Source organism: Protopterus annectens, chromosome 2.part1, assembly GCF_019279795.1.
Source record: "Protopterus annectens isolate FY-2018-M chromosome 2.part1, PAN1.0, whole genome shotgun sequence".
Lineage (NCBI taxonomy): Eukaryota > Metazoa > Chordata > Ceratodontiformes > Protopteridae > Protopterus > Protopterus annectens.
In genome coordinates this window covers 557864631-557879928 of record NC_056729.1, presented here as the reverse complement: position 1 = coordinate 557879928, position 15298 = coordinate 557864631, and the positions used below count along the sequence as shown (strand labels likewise).

General features: G+C 39.0%; 1 non-coding gene across 1 annotated transcript; it reads left to right on the top strand.

The window, feature by feature from the left end:
- The first annotated feature begins 482 nt into the window (after positions 1–482).
- On the top strand, positions 483–554 carry TRNAD-GUC. Its single transcript has one exon. It is a non-coding gene; the product is annotated as a tRNA-Asp (tRNA).
- Positions 555–15298: the final 14744 nt, after the last annotated feature.

Here is a 15298-nt window from a genome sequence, read left to right as displayed (position 1 = left end):
AGACTGAAAAAACTCCCTTATTAGCCTCAACAAAAAGTTGAGATCCCTCATCAGAACCTCTAAAGCCAGCTGTGAAGGCAGAATTGCAGCAGACACTAAAAACACCCACAAAGCCTTCCATAGTAATATCAAGAATCTCTATGGCAATACCCAGGTTTGCTCTGAGGTACTGCACAATGGTACCTCCTATACTGAGCCAACAGATATTGTCAACGTACTGGCTGACAGATTCAGTGCCAACTTTACCCCCCCAAAGGACCAATCACAATACCGGAGGAATGCCAGGCACCTAGCATTACTGCAGCACAGGTTAAAGCTGCATTATTAAAGGCCAAGAATACAGCTTCCATGGGACCCGACAATATCCCTGGATGTGTTCTACATGAACTACAAAGTGAACTGGCACCACATCTGTGTGCCCTGTTCAATCACAGCCTCACCTCAGGCTTTGCCCCTACTGAATGGTGCACTTCTACAGTCATTCCTCGTTAGTATAGTGGTGAGTATCCCTGCCTGTCACGCTGGAGACCGGGGTTCGATTCCCTGATGGGGAGCATGTGGTTTCCATAAAGGGGGAGCAACTAGAGACCCTGGGAATTATCGCCCATTAGCCTGATGAGTCTGATATGTAAGGCTATGAAGCACATCATCATGGACCTAATTAACAAGGATATAGGGAATCTCCAAACTCTAGATCCCACTCAGTTTATTTTTTTTGAAAGGTAGATCATGCCTGCTTACCCTGGTTGACTTCTCTGAGTCAGTCAACAGAGATGTGGATGAGGGCAAGGTAGTTCATGCAGCCAACCTTGATCTGGCCAAAGCCTTTGATACCATTCCCTACTCAGGAATTATTAATAAACTCACCAGACTAGGCATCAGCCCCTATATCACTAGGTGGTTGCAAAACTGGCTCACAGATAGAACCCACAGTGTGAAAGTAGTGGACTCTAAGTCAGACGACTGCAAGCTGGGAGCCATTATTAACTCCCCAAGTGATGGAGACATCCTACAGAAAGGCCTCACTAAGACCAATGACTGGTGTCAAAACCATGGCCTTAAGCTTAATGCCAAAAAATGCGTCGTCATCCACTTTGGGAAAAACTCAGTTCCCATGAATTACCACATTGATAGGAGCCCACTTGAGGGCATTATAAGAGATCTGGGGACACAGGTTGAGAGCAACCTCTCCTTCGACCACCACATTGCCACTGTGGTCAGAAAGTCCTTCTATGTGGCACATCTCATTACCAAGGGTTTTGCATGTAGGAAGAAAGAGGTCATCATCTCTCTCTACTCTTCCCTCATTAGCCAATCATTGAGTATAATGCCCCATTTGGCATGTACCTCATTAGGCGATCGCTGCTTGACTTAAAAAGCCATGTCTGAGGTCTGTTAGAAATGCTACATCTAAAGAAATCCAAATCCCTCCACATCACATGCTCCAGAGACCTCAACCTCATTACCACAATCAACAGAACATGCTGGAGGGACAGATTCATAACCCAGAGACTGCCCATGCTATGGAATAGACTTCCCATACATGTCAAGCAGTGCACCTCACTGGCCCTCTTCAAGAGAAATCTTGATGAGTGGATGGGAAATAAAAAGTTCACTTCGGGATCACTCCAGTGGCTCTACTTGATAACATCAGGTGGCATGATACCAGGGCACTTCTATGGGCTAGGTTTGTAAAGTCTCTAGGGCCATTAGCCTAGTACACATTTATGTACCTATGCAGAAAGTAATATCCATATTAGCTTTATGTCACAAACTGCTTGATACAGAACATGTGTAATGTTATTTGGCGTGGAAAAGTGGTAATCACAGCGTCTCTCTGTATTATTAGTTTATATAAAAAGAGAGAATAGTGAAAGGGGTAAGGGCTTTGTTGGATTTTTTCTAACTAGGAAGAAAGCAATAATCAGAAAGTGAAAAAGAAGGGAACCCCCAAGCCATGAAGACATCAAGAAAATTATGAAGGAGAAAAATACATGTACCTTTGTCATCAAATGTCAAAATATAAGAAAAAATATTGAAATTGATACCTTGGACACTGCACATGGTAGGGCATCTGAGTTATGAGTAACAATTTTAAGGTTAGTATTTAGTACATTTTTTTTAAGATTTATATGGTATAAAAACATCTCTGGTGAGTAGAACTAAGCTACAACGGATATAAAAAGTTAACACACCCCTGTTAAAATGCCAGGTTTTTGTGATATAAAAAAAAATTAGACCACAATAAATCATTTCAAAGCTTTTTCCACCTTTAATCTGACCTATAACCTGTACAATTCAATTGAAAACAAACAAATCTGTTAGGGGAAAAAAATATAAAAAATAAAAAATGTACAATATGCTGGTTGCATAAGTGTGCATACCCTTAAACTAATACTTTGTTGAAGCACCTTTTGATTTAATTACAGCATTCAGTCTTCTTGGGTATACACCTGCCATCAATTAAAGAGACTCTGATTAACCCCAAATAAAGTTCAGCTGTCCTAATAGGATTTTCCTGACATTTACTTAGTTCCCTGGTACAGCAAAAGCCATTGTTCGCAGAGAGCTTACAAAGCATCAAAGGGATCTCATTGTTAAAAGGTATCAGTCAGGAGAAGGGTACAAAAAAATTTCCACAGCATTGGATATACCATGGAACACAGTGAAGACAGTCATCAAAAAGTAGAGAAAATATGGGACAACAGTGACGTTGCAAAGAACTGGATGTCCCTCCAAAATTGATGAAAAGACAAGATGAAAACTGGTCCAGGAGGCTGCCAAGAGACCCACAGCAACATTAAAGGAGCTGCACGAATTTCTGGCAAATACTGGTTGTGCACTACATGGGACAACAATCTGCCGTATTCTCCATATGTCTGGACTATGGGGTAGGGTTGCAAAATGGAAGCCTTTTATTACACAGAAAAACATTCAGGCCTGGCTAAAATTTGTGAAACAATACATCAAGTCTCCCAAAAGCATGTGGGAAAATGTGTTATGGTCTGATGAGACCAAGGTTGAACTTTCTGACCACGATTCCAAAAGGTACGTTTGGCACAAAAACAACACTTCACATCACCAAAAAAACCACCAGCCCCATGGTGAAGCATGATGGTGGCAGTATCATGCTTTGGGGTTGCTTTTCTTCAGCTGGAACTGGGGCTTAAGTCAAGGTGGAGGGAATTATGAACAGTTCCAAATACCAGCCACTTTTGGCCCAAAACCTTCAGGCATCTGCTAGAAAGTTGAAGATGAAGAGGAATTTCACCTTTCAAGACAACAATGAGCCCAAGAATACATCCAAATCAACAAAAGAATGGCTTCACCAGAAGACAGTTAAAGTTTGGAATGGCCCAGCCAGAGCCCAGACCTATATCCAATAGTAAATCTGTGGGGTGACCTGAAGAGGGTTGTGCACAAGGAATGCCCTCACAATCTGACAGATTTGGAGTGCTTTTGCAAGGAAGAGTGGGCAAATATTGTCAAGTCGAGATGTGTCATGCTGATAGACGTCTACCCAAGAAGACTGAATGCTGTAATTAAATCAAAAGGTGCTTCAGCAAAGTATTAGTTTAAAGGTGTGCACACACAACAAAGTATTAGTTTAAAGGTGTGCACACACAACAAAGTATTAGTTTAAAGGTGTGCACACACAACAAAGTATTAGTTTAAAGGTGTGCACACACAACAAAGTATTAGTTTAAGGGTATGCACAGTTATGCAACTAGCTTATTGTACGTTTCTTATTGTTTATATTTTTCCCCTAACAGATTTGTTTTTCAGTTGAATTGTACAGGTTACAGGTCACATTAAAAGTGGGAAAAGTTTTGAAATGATTTGTTGTAGTCTCATTTTTTATATCACAAAAACCTGATATTTTAACAGGGGTGTGTAAACTTTTTATATCCACTGTATTATAAAGCAAAACATTTTCCAAATGAGTGTTTCCTTTTGTATATTTATTACTTGATAAATGGCTGAAAGAAATATGGTCTTGCAATGCTGTTTGTGATTTAATTGCATCAATAAAATTGCCAAAGTATGATTTCATACACAGCCTACATGAAAATAATAATGGGAATGACAGACTTGCTGTTTTAAAAATAAAAGAGCTATTGCCAACAAGATGAGGATACAAACAAAAAACAAGAACAGATTTATTTGACTAAGTACTTCTGGCTTATTTTTGCAAACTTCTTCAGACTGTAAATATTAACCTTAAAGTTATTATTCAAAGGCCTTTTTATATTTATTTTCCTCTTTTGTTTACATAGTTGGGACAGTACATTTATTTTTAAGACTTTTTTGTTGGCTTGTATTGAAAAAGTCAAATATTTTACTAAACAATAAACGCATTATAGGTAAATGGTTCCCTTTGTTAAAAGGTTTGAGGGCTCTTGAGCTATTACATCTGTGTGAACAACTGTGATCTCAACTTTATAGGTTCTCACTAAGCTTCAGTTATCAGCTAGCTACACCCCCGTATGTTATATATAATGAAAACGATCTTCATAAGCCTGTAGTTTCGATATATTGGTTGAGAAGTGACACACAAAGTTTATTATTTAATGCTCTTTCTAAAAAGATTTGGGATTAGATTAGAATGCAGTTTTTACTTCAATTAGCATATTATTCCGAGCATTTGTGCCGTGCCATTGTAGCCAGAAGTTTATGAGTGCCGGTGTAACTGAATGCTGGTATTGTGCTATTGCTTCCTTCAGCTCTCTATGTGTGATATTTAGAATGGAGCGAGCTGCTTGTTACATTTGTATAAAGCAGATTAAGCAGCTTGCTAGAATTATTTAGAAGGAGAAAACTTTTTTTCTTATAGGTTCATAAGTTGGTACTGGGCTATCTGCCCGAAGGCATATATTAACCCAGCCACGTTGTGCGGTATTCACCGCCCCTTTAGTAGTTCCCTAGACCCTTGTACTAGCAGCTAGCACCCTTGGCCCCTATCTAGTAGTGCTGTTGGTGTGATCCCAGGTGTGAACTTTCTGTTACCCATCCACTCATCAAGGTTCCTCTTGAAGAGTGATAGTAAGGGGCTCTGTCTTATGTAGATCGGGACCCTGTTCCATAGTAAGGGAAGTCTCTGCGAAGGGAATCTATCCCTCCAGCATGTTCTATTCATTGTTGTGTTGAGGTTTATATCCCTAGAGCGTGTAGCTCGAGTAGATTTGGTTTTGCTAAGATGGAGCATGTTCAACAATTCTGGGTTGGACATGGCTCTATATGTTAGACAGAGATCGCTTCTGAGAAAGCGGTATGCAACAGAGAACAGTCTTAGCTTTTTCAATCGTGCTGCATAGGGCAACTGTTTGAGGCCAGTAATCCTCTTGGTTAGGTACCTTTGTGGTCTCTCCAGCTGCTGGAGATGTCTAGCCAGGTACATTCCAATTGGTGCATTGTACTCAATAATGGGTCTGATGAGGGAAGTGTAGAGGGGCACCATTACATCCTTAGATCTTGATGCGAACCCTTTCGTGATCAGATGGGTCACATAGAAGGATTTTCTAATCACTTTGGCAACATGGTTATCAAAGGAAAGCTGACTATCTACTTGGGTCCCTAGATCCCTTATTTCTTCTTCAGATTTCAGGGGATAACCTCCTATGTTGTAGTTTGCGGGTACTCTGTTTTTTCCAAAGGGAATTACTACGCATTTTTTTGCATTTAGCTTCAGACCATGGCTTTGACACCATGCATCAGTCTCATTTAGGCCCTTCTGGAGAATCTCCATGTTGGCCGGAGACTCTATTATAGCACCCAGTTTGCAGTCATCCGCAAACTTAGTCAGCCACAGCCTTTTCGTGCTTGCCTATACTTCTGAGAAGTATATGCCAAACAGGAGGGGCTCCAGGACAGAGCCCTGAGGCATACCTCTCATTACTGGTCTGGATTCGGACATAGATCCCGCTACTCTTATTTTATGGGATCTGTCTGAGAGCCAGTTTGTGATCCATCTTGTGACGTAAGGGTTTATGCCCAGGCTGGTGAGCTTATCAATAATACCTGAATGGGGAGTGGTGTCAAATGCTTTAGCAAGGTCAAGGTAAGCCGTGTGTACCTCCTTTCCCTTATCTATAACCTGAGTAACTGTCTCAAAGAAATCCACCAGGTTCAGGAGGCAGGATCTGCCCTTGACGAAGCCGAACTGTCTGGGGTCCAGCGACTGGAGAATCTTAATCTCTTCATTTATGAGTTCCATAATGATTCACTCCATAGCCTTACAGATCAGACTGGTTAGGGTTATTGGTCGGTAGTTCCCAGGGTCAGTTGTGGCCCCACCCTTGTGTAGCAGGACCACCATTGCCATGCGCCATTCTATGGGCACATATCCTGTGGAGAGGCTGAGACTGAACAGGGTATTAAGATGCGGGGTTAATTCCTTTTGGAGCTCGCGTATGACACAGCCTGGGACACCATCTGGTCCCATGGAGGCAGTGTTTTTAGCTTTAGATAGAGCCTTGTTAACCAACGTATCAGTAACAATTGGACTTACACAATCCCCTAGAATGGTAATAGGCCCTGTAGGTGGTGGTGGTGGTGGTGGTGGTGGTGGTGGGGGATTTGCACTGAACCTGTCAGCCAAGATGTTGGCAATGTCAGAAGGGTCGGTGTATTTTGTTCCATTTTGTATTAGCTCAGAACAGTCCTGAGCATTGCCATTTAGGTTTTTGACGTAGCCATAGAAGGCCTTATGGTTGTCCTTGGCAACTTTCTTTTCAAAATTAGCTTTAGTTGACTCGATGAGGGCCCTCAATTTCTTACTAATACTGATCAGGGATGATTTTTCTACTTGAGATTTGGCCTTTTTTTGTATAAGTCTCCTTCATTTATTGTATAGTTTGCTTATGGCTGGGGTCCATCAGACTGATTTCTTCTTGCTTGAGGAAGGAGTCTTGGTTTTATTTGGGATAGCACGGTCCATGCAATCCTGAAGATGTATATAAAGTGCCTTGGCGTAGATTTCCACATCCTGGATATCATTATCCTTCTGCAAGGGAATAGTGAAGCTTTCCACTTCGGATGCAAGTAGTTTGAAGTTTGCTTTGAAAAGGTTTTTGACAATGGTTTCTTTGTTTGGGGGAGGTGGAGGAGTGAGGATGTCCAGGGTTATCAGTTTGTGGTCGGATCTGACCAAGGAGGGGGTGATAACGGGTGTGGTACAATGGGCGCCCATATTTGTGATGATTAAATCCAATATGTTGTCCCCTCTAGTGGGGGAACATACTAGTTGTTCAAGGGCATTTGAATTTATAAATTCTATGAATCGCTGAGCATAGGAGTTGGAACATTGGTAGTTCACCCAGTCTATACCAGGGTAGTTGAAATCACCCAAATTATGGTGTTGGGTAGGACCTTTATATTTTCCAATGTCTCAAGGAATGCAGAGTGAGCATCTTGGGACATGGTGGGCGATCTATAACCGGCTACGACTTGAAATGTGGTTTTGCCTGCTGATAGTTGTGCATGGATGATCTCTGGGGCATCATGCTGCGCTACTAACCTGGAGATATGGGTATCCTTGATGAATATGGATACACCTCTGCCCTTTGTACTGCGATCCAGTAACTGAGGCCTGAAGGTATAATATGAATTGTAACCTGGCAGTGCTGGGGTGCTCTCTTGAGCCTTGAACCAGTTTTCCGTCACTGCACAAACATCGATTTTCTTGTGAGCTTGGAGGATTTTTTTTTCTTCAGGGGTGAGTAGAGGGGAACTAAATTGATGATTTGTGTTGGGAGCCAGAATGCCTAGCTAGGGCTCTGCATGAACTATCTGTTTCTTTACCACATTTCAGAATCTGTGAGAGACACATACTTTACTTGGATGTGTGGTCTTTGTACTATTCACACAGAGAAGGTCTCTTTGCCAGGAACTTGGATGACTGTAGGAAAGGGTGGGAGTGGGGGGATAAGCTAATCAGAGAATTAAAATAATCTGCCTGGCTCCTGTATGGTATTTGGTCACTGTGGCACTCAATGTATGTAGTGGCAAACAGAAATTGCAAAAGATGTGTAGTTCTAAAGTTTGGTTATTTCCAGCCTCATAATATAAAGTGCACAGTGAGGTGTCATGCTTATGGTCATAAATAGACTGAATCCATATAATCCCTGCTTACATTTTATATGATATAGCCTTGTTTTTTTAAATCTGTTTATTTATTATTTATCCTTTGTTGACCAGGTTAGTTTCACTTGGCTAGTAGCCCCTTTCAGGGGAGACCTGAGACAGTATTTACAGTATTAGGGAAAATTTGGACCCGGCCTGTTGGTAAGATTAATTACATTGCAAAAACTGGCAATTCAGAGTTCATTTGCATATTATTCACTGCAAGAATTGAAATGCAAGTCTGTCATTTACTACAACATCATCTTAACTCAGACAGATGGCTTTATGGATTGCTTTTCAAAATAGTATGTAATATCACCTCAAGAAATACTGTGTAACGGTAAAGTTACAACAAAATAGACCACAAAGTGTTCTGATGTATCTTATGTTCTATAGGTGTTGAAAGCATTTTCTCTGGCTATGTTTTCCTGCATGGGAGACTCAGTAATTGATATCCAATAAGTAGTTACATATCTTAGGTTAGTATTAAAACATATCTTCCTTCACTGAATAAAGCTGCTTCAGAATTTTCAAAGAAAACGGAGCCACTGTTCATTTCACTTAACAGACTCCTACAGAAATTGTACAGTTCAAAATTCTGCCCCTCTTTGTGGATGTTTACTGTACCTTTTTTTCAGTGTGCTTCATAGTTATGATTTTATTGTTTGTTGTGTTGAAAATGTCCCTTCTTCAGGTGCTGTACTTCTTGGAAAAAAGCATATCAGTTTGAGAGAGTTTTATTAATATTATGTACAAACTTTGCTGCCGCCAGTCTTTGCCAATCAAGACATCATTTAATCTTGTCAACTAGCGTAGCTATTTTCACATCTGGAAAGACATGTTGGAAAGAGCTAGAGTTGTCTAGTCAGACTATCAGATTTTACATATTTAACTCCATACAAGCCCACATCTTGAGATGGGGCTGTAAATGAAGTGTCATTGGCTGTTTGAAGAAATTAATTTATAAGGAAAAGAGTGAAGTTCAGGTGTAGAGTTCAAAACGTCATGCACTGGTGACTCAGTATGTTTGGCATTAGCAGTCTTTGGGGCATTTTTGATGCTGGTGAAATGCAATATCATCCTGTAACCTTGCTGGGACTCATGTTGCCTCAGACACTTTGATTCTTTTTCACTTGCTGGGCTCTCTCCTTGACGACATTATAGATATGATCAAAACAATCATGCTACCTTTGTAAATTTGACTTCATATTATTTCTAGTAGCCTCTGTAGTCATTACAGTTACATTTTTATTTGTAAGATACTTGTTTTCTTTCACTGAATATATTGTAGGAAATAGCCCAAAATACTTTATAAGCTTGGTCATCATTTTTAACAACCCCCTGGCTTAACTTCATATGTTAGAAGTCCTGTCCTATAGTGTTTCAGGGTATATATTATATAGTCGAAGTTTCAAAACTTTGAACCTCACATGAGCGAACTCATATGAGCAAAATTCGAAACATCAACTATATAATAAAATAAAAAAAAAATAAACTTACCTTACCGCTCTGAGCAGGGGGGCAAGCCCCCCTGCACTCCCCACACTCCCCCTACTTAAATATACCAACTCCAAGAACGCACTTCAGTGCAGAAAGGGAAAATTTCCCATTCTGCACGTGAAAAGCCATTGACGTTCACCTTCGACCTTTCCAACATTCGATCATATGATGTCGACCATCTATGATTCGAACATCAGAACGGTCACTCATTTAATATAGACCCAATGTTTCATACAGTCTGCTGTAGTTTGCTAAATACCTTTAATGCATTTTGATCTAGCTGTCCATCTTGTTGGACAAAGTAGATGTCATGACATATGAGTTATCAATATTTCCTGCTGCAACGCTATCAAAATGAAGTTGAGGTGATGCATGAATCAGTACCCTGACATTCTGAATAAAAGAGAAGGCATTTCAACAGCAATGTTTGATTTTACACAGTTATACAACATCAAGTCTAAACTGATTAGCACAGTCATGTTAAAGTGGGTTCTGTGTTCCAATTATGGTAGAGATTCCAGAAATAATCCTTCAGTTGTCCACTGTTCCCTCATTTTCCTGGACTTTTAGGTTTTTTAGAGGCAAACCATACTTTTCTAAAGCATCTCACAATGAATTTATGACTTATGTTGCATCTGTCTTTTCCATCTCAATAAAAATTTAACGTATAGTAAACTGTGAGAATAATACCTATATATATATATAGTCAACTGTCTGTTTGTGTTCATAGGATCATAGGATCACAGGCGATTACTAGGCTATCGACCTGGAGGTCATTTTAAGCCTAGCCGTTTCTTCCCAATGTAATACCATGAAAATGCTAGTCAGTACCCAAGATTGCATTTAGTGGTGACTGCCCATATCCAGGAGGGTTGTGGGCGCTATCCCCAGTAAGAATTTACAGGGCCACATCCACTCATCCAGGCTCCTCTCAAACAGTGTCATAGAGGTGCTTTGTTTCACATGAATTGGCAGCCTGTTTAAAAGATGCAGCAGTTGCTGGGAGATAAATCTGTCCCTCCAGCATGTCCTATTTAAGTTGCAGGCCATATTTAGGTCCCTAGAATGGGTAGCCCTAGTCCAGTTTGATTTACTGATATGCAAGAAGTATGTTAGGACTCATCTGCTTTTATTGAATCCAGTTCAGATTTAGATCTCTTTTCTTGCAACAGATTCTACAAAAGTTGATAAGCCATGACCTCCATTATTCAGTTGACAATATTAGCAATCTGGAATGTTCCAGCAACCATCTACTTCAGCAGTTCTGGTACTTCTTTTGCCCTTGTCAGCATCATCTGCTCTTCTTTTCCATGAATAGTTAGTCCTTGTGTAACTAAAATAAAATATTCATGCCACCTAATTCAAGGAAAGTGTATGATTCTCAGTTGTTCTACAGTATATTTTTAGCTGAGTTGAACAGAAATGTTCATTCCAGTTTTTGAATGAAGCCCACAACATTAGAAGTTACTATTTAACAGCTTTACAATGGAATAAGGTAAATAGATGCTTGTTAAAGTTGTTTTTTACAGTCACTGAATTTATATTCATCACAAACACTAATTAACACATAATTAATTCTTTAGAACACAATTATCTTGAAGAACACTTCTCCAATTTAGTTCACTATTAAAACCTATAGGAACCAATGTATTAAACTTCAGAATATAAATACATTCTTTATATAAAAGTTTCTTTTTCAAAACATCATCACTGATATAAAAACAATTCATTTTTTCTAGAACACTTCTTTCAGTAGTGAAAAATCACTATTATGCATCAACATAAAATGAGAAGCAATCACCTTTTCCTGTTTGGAGTTTTTTATATCCCTAATATGTTCCATAAATCTTGTACGGAGCATTCTTTTAGTTTCTCCCACATAAAACATGTTACATGGACAACTCAAAATGTATATTACTCCTTTAGATTCGCATGTATATCTATCTCTACATGTGAATGAAACATTATTCACCTTTTCGAAACTTCTAACAATATGTGACTAAATCTGACATCTTCCACATTTGAAAGTCCCCATCTGTATTGGGGCTTTCACTAATGTTACATTTGGCAAAGTTTATCACAGTGAGTGCCTGTAAGGAGCTCTCTTATCATTGCATGTCAGTGTATAGCAAAACACACAGCCTTTGGACAGGCAGTGATTAACCAACAGAAACATGAAAACCCCTGTGGTTGACAACTTCTCACTTCAGGTTTTGTTTTACTTCACAAAATAAGTTGCTTGATACATATTTATTTTACATTGATTGGTTGGAAAATCTTATCAATATTGCTGCAGCAAATTGAACTCTTAGGGAAAACAGGAAGGATTAGCAGACATAGATAATGGATCAGGTGGAATCAATGCTGTTTACTGATTGTTAGCTGTAGGGCAGCTACTAGGAGTAGGACTGTTTTCAGGAAACAGATGTAACATGTTTGCTTCTCCTTTGTCTACAGGAACAGAAATATTACCTTTTGAATATTCTGTATCATACAAAGTACCTAGCATATCATGTCAGTATGGTGGGAGCGTGAAAGTCTGCATTTGAAATGCAGTTAACAGTATCAGTGTTTTTAGAAGTGATCTGGTGAACAAACTCCAGTTGTGCTAGCATCTTCTGGGCTACTTTGCTGGGTGAGACAGTGGTATCTGCATCAACATTTTTAAAGTGAGACTCTGTCTGTGCTGGCATTTTCTCTGCGATTGCATTTGCAGTGGTAGTGGTAGTGGAAGGGGTATCTGCAATGCTTTCATGGTTATCAGAAACAGGATAAGATGTGTCTGCCTAGATCACCAAACCAATAATTTCTGTAGGCTCCAAAGGAAGCAAAACACTGGTAACCAAAAAATAAGTGGAGTTTCTCTGCCCGTTTTGGGTTAGTTTTTTTTTTTATTTTTTGGTTACCAATGTTTTGCTTCATTTGGAGCATGTTTTTTTTTCATTTGGTATTTCCAACCCAACTGTCAGGCTGCTCCAGTACTAGTGACACCAGGAAGTTTATGGAACTTGCTGTTTTCTGCTTGTGTCATTAAACTGGAGTTTCTCTGCCCGTTTTGGGTTAGTTTTTTTTTTTTTTTTTGGTTACCAATGTTTTGCTTTGTTTGGAGCTTGTTTTGTTCATTTGGTATTTTTAACCCAACTGTCAGGCTGCTCCAGTACTAGTGACACCAGGAAGTATATTTGACTTGCTGTTTTCTGCTTGTGTCATTAAAGTAAAGTTTCAATGCCTGTTTTGGGTTAGTTTGTTATTTATTTTTTGGTTACCAGTGTTTTGCTTTGTTTGGAGCTTGTTTTGTATTTTCAACCCAACTGCCAGGCTGCTCCAGTACTAGTGTCACCAGGAAGTTTATGGGACTTGCTGTTTTCTGCTCGTGTCATTAAAGAGGAGTTTCTCTGCCCGATTTGGGTTAATTTGTTTTTTTATTTTTTGGTTACCAGTGTTTTACTTTGTTTGGAGCTTGTTTTGTTCATTTGGAATTTTCAACCCAACTGTCAGGCTGCTCCAGTACTAGTGGAGTTTCTCTGCCTGTTTTGGGTTAGTTTGTTTTTTATTTTTTGGTTACCAGTGTTTTGCTTCGTCTGGAGCTTGTTTTGATCTATTGTATGTAAATTGTATGCTGACTGTAAAACCAGAAATGTAATATACTTCAGTTATTGCAATGTATGTTATGTTTTTTATATTGGGAAGACTAATTGTTCATTGAGCCAACATATATTGGAACATGTAAGGGACATTAGGAATGTGAATGAAAGCAATGCTTTAGCACGACATGTGAAGGCTCAAGGTTCACAGCATACATTTAAGTTTTTTTGTTTTAGAAATTATGGTAGAGAGTATTAGGGGTGGAGACTTAAAAAACAGAACTGAGACAGCTGAACAAAAATGGATTATGTATTTCAAACCAGATAAACCACTCGGAATTAATGATGCTGTGATTTTAAAACCATTTCTTCGAGCACGTAATTTACCACATTGATTGTAGTATTTTTAAATTATGCTAGTAATGTTTTACTCATATTGATTTTATGATGTTTAGGGTTTGACCGTGTTGCTTTTTAATTATATTTGTGTCTCTTGTTTAGATATATAGTGAATATATGTTTCCTTTTATTGGTAATTGTCCCTTGATTGCCTTAAGCTGATAGGCTAACAGATGTTAAAATAGAGAATTGATGTGAAGTGCTGTAGTCTGAAGAATTGATTTTATCTCAAAAGCACTTACTCTGTTATTTTTATAGTAAACATTGAATTTGGTTGCCATGTGGCTTGATACTTGTTTTATTTACATTATTGTCCATCTTTACTCAGCCCTCATTAGGCCAGTCATTGGATATAATTGGGTATAATGTCTCTTTTGGCTTGTATCTGAACAGGATCATGCAACAACTGTAATGTCCACAGAGATATCTTACAAAAAGGATACAAGGACTAAACAATATGTCCTACATGTACTGCCTCAAAGCCCTATTGTTATATTCAGTCTCGTACAGACTACTAAGAGGTGACCTGTGTCTCGCATACAAGGCATACAAGGTATCTGCTGACCCATTAATGATGGACTTCACATCTTCAAGTCAAATGGTATCAAAAATACTCAGTCCAGGGACTTAAACATCTTCCAAATCATTAACAGAATTGTTTAGAGGGATAGGTATATTTCGCAGTGGATACCACTGCTCTGGAACAGACTACCTATCCAAGTAAAACAAAGCTCATCCCTGACCACATTCAACTGTAACTTGGATCAGTGGACAGGAAATAGGAAATTTACCTCAGGACTCCCTCTCCTAAATGCTTTATCCCAAAGCATGGGTCCCCTCCAAATATCTATGTTTTGATCTAGTAATTATCATTAGAGTAATATAGATCTTGGAAAGGGTTAGGTAAATCTAAACTCCAATGGAATAGGTTAATTTTAAGCACGAAATGGGATAATTGTCTAGGCTGAAAATAGCCCACAGTGGCAGTTAGTCTAGTACTAACCTATGAACTTATAAATAAGAGACAGAACTGTGATTGGGCTGGTTGAGGTAGAAGTGTCGCAAAAGTTATAGTTTGAACTTAATCTAACTTAAGAAAAGGCAATACAAATAACTAGAGAGGCTAAACTGATAAAGCTGAATATTAACATAACCGTGGCAAATGATGTGTATAAAGTAAAATGCAAAGTTAACAGCATGTTTCATAAATTCATAAATAGGCATCATATTACACAGACAAAGCAATTGTTGCAAAAGCAGAGTGAGAATAAGTGGGGGTACTTATACTCCCATAGTTCACAGAAGTGCAAGGGTAAAAAAAAAAGAACTTAAGCACTACCAAATTCCTTTTATTAGCATAATGAGGTAATGGTCTCAGTCTGCAGTTATTCCTACTGAGTGAAACTTTTGTATGACTCACTTTTAGACAAGCTGGTGGAAGATAGGCAACCAGGAACAGCAACTTAGTAAGGTATAATATAGCTTACAATGTTTCTGTTTGTGGTTGCACTGTGCAGCTGTGTCATGCTACGCAACACTTCCCTGTGTGCATAATATACCATAGTGTTCTATACGTACCTGCACACCATTCTCAAAAGCCAAAAGACTTCAGTACACCAACTTTTATTGACACAATTTAAGTCTATGAATTGTGACAGTGAACAACAATATACTAAATATCGTGTGCAGAATGC